Genomic DNA, 6,982 nt, shown 5'->3' with positions numbered 1-6,982 from the left:
TCCCAGCACTTTGGGAGGCCGAGACGGGCGGATCACGAGGTCAGGAGATCGAGACCATCCTGGCTAACACGGTGAAACCCCGTCTCTATTAAGAAATACAAAAAAAACTAGCCGGGCGAGGTGGCGGGCGCCTGTAGTCCCAGCTACTCGGGAGGCTGAGGCAGGAGAATGGCGTGAACCCGGGAGGCGGAGCTTGCAGTGAGCTGAGATCCGGCCACTGCACTCCAGCCTGGGTGACAGCGCGAGACTCCATCTCAAAAAAAAAAAAAAAAAAAAAAAAAAAAAAGTTCAAGACCAGTCTGGCCAACATGGTGAAACCCTGTATCTACTAAAAATACAAAAAAAATTAGCCAGGTGTGGTGGCGCATGCCTGTAATCCCAGCTATTTGGGAGGCTGAGGCAGGAGAATCACTTGAACCTGGAAGGTGGAGGTTGCAGTGAGCCGAAATCATGCCATTGCACTCCAGCCTGGGCAACAAGAGCGAAACTCCATCTCAAAAAAAAAAAAAAAAAGAAAAAAGAAAACCTTTTTTCAGAAGTTCCCACAGTAGTTCTCTGCTTAGGTACTGTGGATCACTCTTAGTTGCAATGAAGGCAGGGAACCCTGGAAGCCAGATTGTCCAGATAGGGCTTAGACTACTCATGGTCCATCACCTGGGGGTTCTGGTAGTCAAGAGAAAGGGGGCATGCGTGTTAGGTGGCCACCCATAATGTCCTACAATTTTTGGTGAAAAAAAAATGTGTTTTTTGTTTGTTTGTTTTTTGTTTTGTTTTTTGTTTTTTGACCATAAGGTCTCACTCTGTCACCCAGGCTGGAGTGCAATGTTACAATCACAGCTCGCTGCAGCCTCCACCTCCCAGGCTCAAGCAATCCTTCTGCCTCAGCCTCCAAAGTAGCTGGGACCACAGGCCTGTGCCACCACACCTGGTTAAATTTTACTTTTTTTCTTTTGTAGAAACTGGATCTGGATCTTGCTTTGTTGCCCGGGCGGGTCTCAAACTCTTGGGCTTAGGTGATCTGCCCACCTTGGCCTCCCAAAGTGCTGAGATTACAAGCATGAGCCATGGCACCTGGTATAAATATACCCAACCTTCCCACTTTTACCTACTTGCTCAAGTTATTGCCACTTGTCTAAAACTTGCTCTTCTCTATCTCTGCTTGTCCAAGTCCTATCTACCCTTCCAAATCCTTTTCCAATGTCCTGGATCCCCAGTGGGATATGAAGACTGCTTCCGCCTCTCCCAGCACCTTGTAACCTTGACTCTGGCTTTTACATTCTGTCCTGTGTGTGGTCATTTGCACGAGGCAGCGTTGTGCTGTGGCGCAGCTTTGGGCATAGACCACCTTTGGTTCAGCCACTTTGCAGGTGCACCTTTGATAGGTCACTTACTCTCTCTAGGGTCTCAATTTCCCCATCTATAAAATGAGGGTAATATTAGATCCTGCCTCAGAGAGTTGTTGTGGGGATTAAGTAGGATAATTTGTGTAAACTACTTAGCCTGGTGCCTGATGTATAGCCAGCGCTTGCTGACTGTTAGCCATCCTGGTTATTATGGTCATTACTGCTCTCCTCGCCCCATCGCCTCCCTCACAGTCTCTGCCTTCCTCAACTCTGCATGCTCTGACACTTTTTAAAATGGCGATAAAATTCACATACCGTAAAGTATGTGAATTCTTTATTCACATACCTTTTAAAGTGTATGATTCAGTGATTTTTGGTATATTCACAAAGATGTACAACCATCACCACTATCTCATTCCAGAACATTTTTATCACCCCCGCAAGAAATCCTGTACCTGTTAGCAGTTGCTCCCCATCTCTCCCTCCCCTCAGCTTCTGGCAACCACTAACCTACTTGATGTCTGTATGGATTTGCTTATTCTGGACTTTTGTGTTTTTGTTTATTTTTTTAAAGAGAGACTGGGTCTTGCTCTGTCACCCGGGATGGAAGTGCAGTGGTATGATCATAGCTCACTGCAGCCTCAAACTCCAGGATTCCAGCGATCCTCTGTGCTCCAGCCTCCCAAGGAGTTGGGACTACAAGTGTGCACCACCACACCTGGCTAATTTTTACATTTTTTTGTAGGCATGGGGTTTTGCTATGTTGCCCGAGCTGGTCTCAAACTCCTGGCCAGAAGTGATCCTCCCACCTCAGCCTCCCAAACTTCTGATATTACAGGCATGAGCCACCATGCCCAGCCTGTTCTGGACATTTTATGTACATGTAATTACACAATATGAGATCTTTTGTAACTGACTTTTATTTAGCATATTTTCAAGGTTCATGCGTGTTGCAGCATGTATCAGTACTTTATTCTATTTTGTGGCTGAATAATTCCATTGCATAGATTGACTGCATTTTATTTGTTAATTAGTTGAGGGACTTGTAGATGCCTCCACCTTTTTTTTTTTTTTTGAGACAGTCTTGCTCTGTCACTAGGCTTGAGTGCAGTGATGTGATCTCGGCTCACTGCAACCTCTGCCTCCTCGGTTCAAGTGACTCTCGTGCCTCATCCTCCCGAGTAGCTGGGATTACAGGCATGCACCACCACACCCAGCTAATTTTTGTATTTTTGGTAGAGACGGGGTTTCACCATGTTGGCCAGGCTGGTCTCGAACTCCTGACCTCGTGATCCGCCTGCCTTGGCCTCCCAAAGTGCTGGGATTACAGGCGTGAGCCACTGTGCCCGGCCATCTCCACCTTTTGGTTATTATGAATAATGCTTCTATAAACCTTTGTGTTTGTGGATATATTTTCAGTTCTCTCGGGTATATATCTAGGAGTGGAAGTGCTGCATTCGGTGGTAGCTCTATATTTAACATTTTGAAACTGCTGAACTGTTTTCTACAGTGGCCGCGCTATTTGACATTTCCATGAGCACTGTCGGAGGGTTCCAATTTCTGCACATTCCTGACAACACTTGCCGTTGCCTGTCCAATGCTGCCCCTTTTCTACCAGTGACTGTGTGCCTCATCGGTATTTGGTTTGTTGGATGGAAGCTCTCTAGGGCTCTGGCTTCCCTGAGGTTTTTTGAGGCTGGCATAAGAGGCATGGTTTCTCCACTGGCAGCATCAGCTGGGACACTGGATTTTGGAAGGACTCTGAGCTTCCTATGCATCAGGCTGGGGGCTGAGCCCTGAAGTCCATGTCTTCATGGAGCCTGGAGTCTATGGGGGCACAAATAAGTCAACAAAGTGTTCAATTGCAATGCGGTGAGCAGGACTCCAGAGGGAAGCCCAGGGCATTATCATTAAAGTGTGATGGGTTGGGATTACATGTGGCTCATGCCTGTAATCCCAGCACTTTGGGAGGCCCAGGTTGCGGTGAGACAAGATCATGCCACTGCACTCCAGCCTGGGAGACAGAGTGAGATTCCATCACAAAAACAAAAACCAAAACCAAACCAAAACAAAACAAAAAAAAACGGCCGGGCGCGGTGGCTCACGCCTGTAATCCCAGCACTTTGGGAGGCCGAGGCGGGCGGATCACAAGGTCAGGAGATCGAGACCACGGTGAAACCCCGTCTCTACTAAAAATACAAAAAATTAGCCGGGCGCGGTTGTGGGCGCCTGTAGTCCCAGCTACTCGGGAGGCTGAGGCAGGAGAATGGCGTGAACCCGGGAGGCGGGGCTTGCAGTGAGCCGAGATCGCGCCACTGCACTCCAGCCTGGGCGACAGAGCGAGACTCCGTCTCAAAAAAAAAAAAAAAAAAAAAAAAAAAAAACGGGTCTGGGCGTGGTGACTCACGCCTGTAATCCCAGCACTTTGGGAGTCTGAAGCGGGCAGATCACCTGAGGTCAGTCGGAGATCAACCTGGCGAACATGGTGAAACCCTGCCTCTACTGAAAAAACAAAACAGAACAAAACAAAAAGCCAGGCATGGTGGTGCACACCTGAGGCAGGAGAATTGCTTGAACCCGGAAGGTGGAGGTTGCAGTGAGCTGAGATCATGCCACTGCACTCCAGCCTGAATGACAGAGCAAGACTGTCTCAAAAATAAATAAATAATAAATAGCCCGCACGCGGTGGCTCACGTCTGTAATCCCAATACTTTGGGAGGCCAAGACAGGTGGATCACGAGGTCAGGAGTTCGAGACCAGCCTTGCCAACATGGTGAAACCCCGTCTCTACTAAAAATACAAAAATTAGCTTGGCATGGTGGTGGGCGCCTGTAGACTCAGCTACTCGGGAGGCTGAAGGAGGAGAATCATTTGAACTCTGGAGGCGGAGGTTGCAGTGAGCCGAGATCACACTGCTGCACTCCAAGCTGGGTGACAGGGCGAGACTCCATTTCAAAAACAAAAAAAGAAAGAAAAAATAATAAAGTGTGATGGAGAGATGGTATCGATTCCCCCACCTGAGAGGCAAGAGGTTGTTCAAGGAGGGCTTCCTGGAAGAGACAACACCTGAGCTAAGTCTTAAAGATTAAGTAGGAGTCACTCAAGCCAGTAAAAACGGGCATAGTGTTTCCAGGCGAGTGGAACTGCTCAAGGAAAGCCACGGAGCTGGGAAACAATCTGGACTGTGCTGTGGCAGTGGCTGGGAGGAGAATAAAGTGGGGATTTGATAGTGACAGAACAAGAGAGAAACTGGAGTGTGATAAGCCTATGTACTGCATGGGAGACGCAGCAGCCAGGAGGCCTCTGCCTTGGTGTCCTCCTCTGTAAAACGGGGATAAAAATATTGCCTACCTTATAGGGATCTTGTCAGGGTTTAATGAGCTTGAATGAAGAGTTTATGCACCATCTGGAACAGTCTCTGGCACATGTTCAATAAATGTGGGCTATAACTGCTGCTCTCTTCCAAGAGCTCCGTGAGACACTGTAGCTTCCACTCTGGAGCTGAGATGTGCATGGCAGGGCGGGGGCTGTCCACGGTAGAGAAGTAAGGCTTCCGTCGTCATAATGAGCATGGGGGAGGGCGGGGTGGAGAGACAGGGAACAGCTTCCAGAGCAGGAAGAAGGGCTTGGCAGGCAAGACAATAGGTGTCCAGTTCTTTTTTTTTTTTTTTTTTTTTGAGACGGAGTCTCGCTGTGTCGCCCAGGCTGGAGTGCAGTAGCTGGACCTCAGCTCACTGCAAGCTCCGCCTCCCGGGTTCACGCCATTCTCCTGCCTCAGCCTCCCGAATAGCTGGGACTACAGGCGCCCGCCGCCTCGCCCGGCTAGTTTTTTGTATTTTTTTTTTTTTAGTAGAGACGGGGTTTCACCATGTTAGCCAGGATGGTCTCGATCTCCTGACCGCGTGATCCACCCGTCTCGGCCTCCCAAAGTGCTGGGATTACAGGCTTGAGCCACTGTGCCCGGCCAGGTGTCCAGTTCTAAGGAGGTGTGAACAAGGTATCATCAACCACTATGTAGTGAGTACCTTCCATGTTCAAAGCAATGTGTGAAAGCTGCTGAGATATGAAGAAATATACCTCCCTAACCACAAGCTCACGATGGAGTTAGCAGAGACTAGGATAGATGAGACTGGGAGGGCTTCATGGAGAGGCAGAGAACCAAGCTGGAGTGGAAGGGTGGGGAGGACTCAAGGAGGCCAGCAGAGTGGAAGCCAAGTCAGGTGGAAAAAAACCGCAGGGTAGGGACAGGGCTTTTAAGTTATTTACAATCAACCAGAGAAGAAGGAAAAGATTCCAGAACATCCCATGGAGGTTAATGGAGGACAGGCCTGGAAAGAGAGATACAATTAAAAACTAGCATTTAGGCCAGGCGCAGTGGCTCACACCTGTAATCCCAGCACTTTGGGAGGCCGAAGTGGGAGGATCACTTGAGGTCAGAAATTCGAGACCAGCCTGGCCAACATGGCAAAACCCTGTCTCTACTAAAAATACAAAAATTAGCCGGGCTCGGTGGCAGGTGACTGTAATAGCAGCTACTCAGGAAGCTGAGGCAGAAGAATCACTTGAACCCAGGAGGCAGAGGTTGCAGTGATCTGAGATCGAGCCATTGCATTCTAGCCTGGGTGACAGAGCAAGACTCCATCTCAAAAAAAAAAAAAAAAAAAAAAAAAAACGAAAAACCAAAACAAAGCACAGATAAACATAAAAAGCTAACATTTATTAAGTGCTTGGTATAGTGTTAAGTGCTGTCCATGTTTAGTAGGGAGAGAAAAAATCACCCTTTTAAAATCATGCTACAAAATAGTACTCATTGCTCCAGGCCAAAATCGCAAGTATAAATGTTAGACAAGGATAAGGGAGTGATTCAGGCCAAGTGTTACCATAGGGAGTAGTGGGGACTGTGGCAAACTAGGGAGCATTTGCTTCCCCTAAAAGAGGCAGTTGCTCCTCCATCCAACCAGTTGTGTCCCCACTGACCACTGTGATCTTAAATCCAATGAATGCTTCCCTGTCTTGCCGACCTGACCTCCTAGGCAGACTTCCCCTCCTGGAACCAGTCTCTTTTCTTGCTTCCAGGATGCCACACTTTACTGGTTTTCCTTCTGCCTCTCTGGGCATTCTTTTACAGTTTGCTTTACTAACTGTTCTTCTCCCGTTCAGCCTTTGAGTGGTGGAACTTTCCAGGGCTCAAGCCCTCTTGTCATGTGACCCTGCACTCACTCTCTTCCTAGGCCATCTCATCTCTCTGTAGGCTGATGACTCCCACATTTCTATTTCAGCCTGGTTTGTCTGAAGCCTGGAGGATACTTGAGTATCTCACATATAAACGAACCCCAAATGGACTTTTTAAAATCTCTTCGGCCGGGCCCGGTGGCTCACTCCTGAAATCCCACCACTTTGGGAGGCCGAGGCAGGCGGATCACCCGAGGTCAGGAGTTCGAGGACAACCTGGCCAACATGGTGAAACCTCGTCTCTACTAAAAATAACAAAATTAGCTGGGCCTGGTAGCGCATGCCTGTAATCCTAGCCACTTGCGAGGCTGAGGCAGGACAATCACTTGAACCTGGGAGGCAGAGGTTGCAGTGAGCAGAGATTGTGCCATTGCACTCTAGCCTTGGGGACAAGAGTGAGACTTTGT

At 48.5% G+C, this 6,982-nt stretch overlaps 1 long non-coding RNA gene across 1 annotated transcript; it reads right to left on the bottom strand.

Annotated features, from left to right (window-relative positions):
- Positions 1 to 2,255: 2,255 nt before the first annotated feature.
- Positions 2,256 to 6,657, bottom strand: LOC139358959 (uncharacterized). The gene is made up of 3 exons (XR_011614454.1): positions 6,370 to 6,657; positions 4,695 to 4,870; positions 2,256 to 3,170 (listed from the first exon to the last, which is right to left on the bottom strand). It is a non-coding gene; the product is annotated as an uncharacterized lncRNA (long non-coding RNA).
- Positions 6,658 to 6,982: the final 325 nt, after the last annotated feature.

This window comes from Macaca nemestrina, chromosome 15 (genome assembly GCF_043159975.1).
Source record: "Macaca nemestrina isolate mMacNem1 chromosome 15, mMacNem.hap1, whole genome shotgun sequence".
Classification (NCBI taxonomy): domain Eukaryota; kingdom Metazoa; phylum Chordata; class Mammalia; order Primates; family Cercopithecidae; genus Macaca; species Macaca nemestrina.
This window is presented reverse-complemented; position numbering and strand designations above follow the sequence as displayed.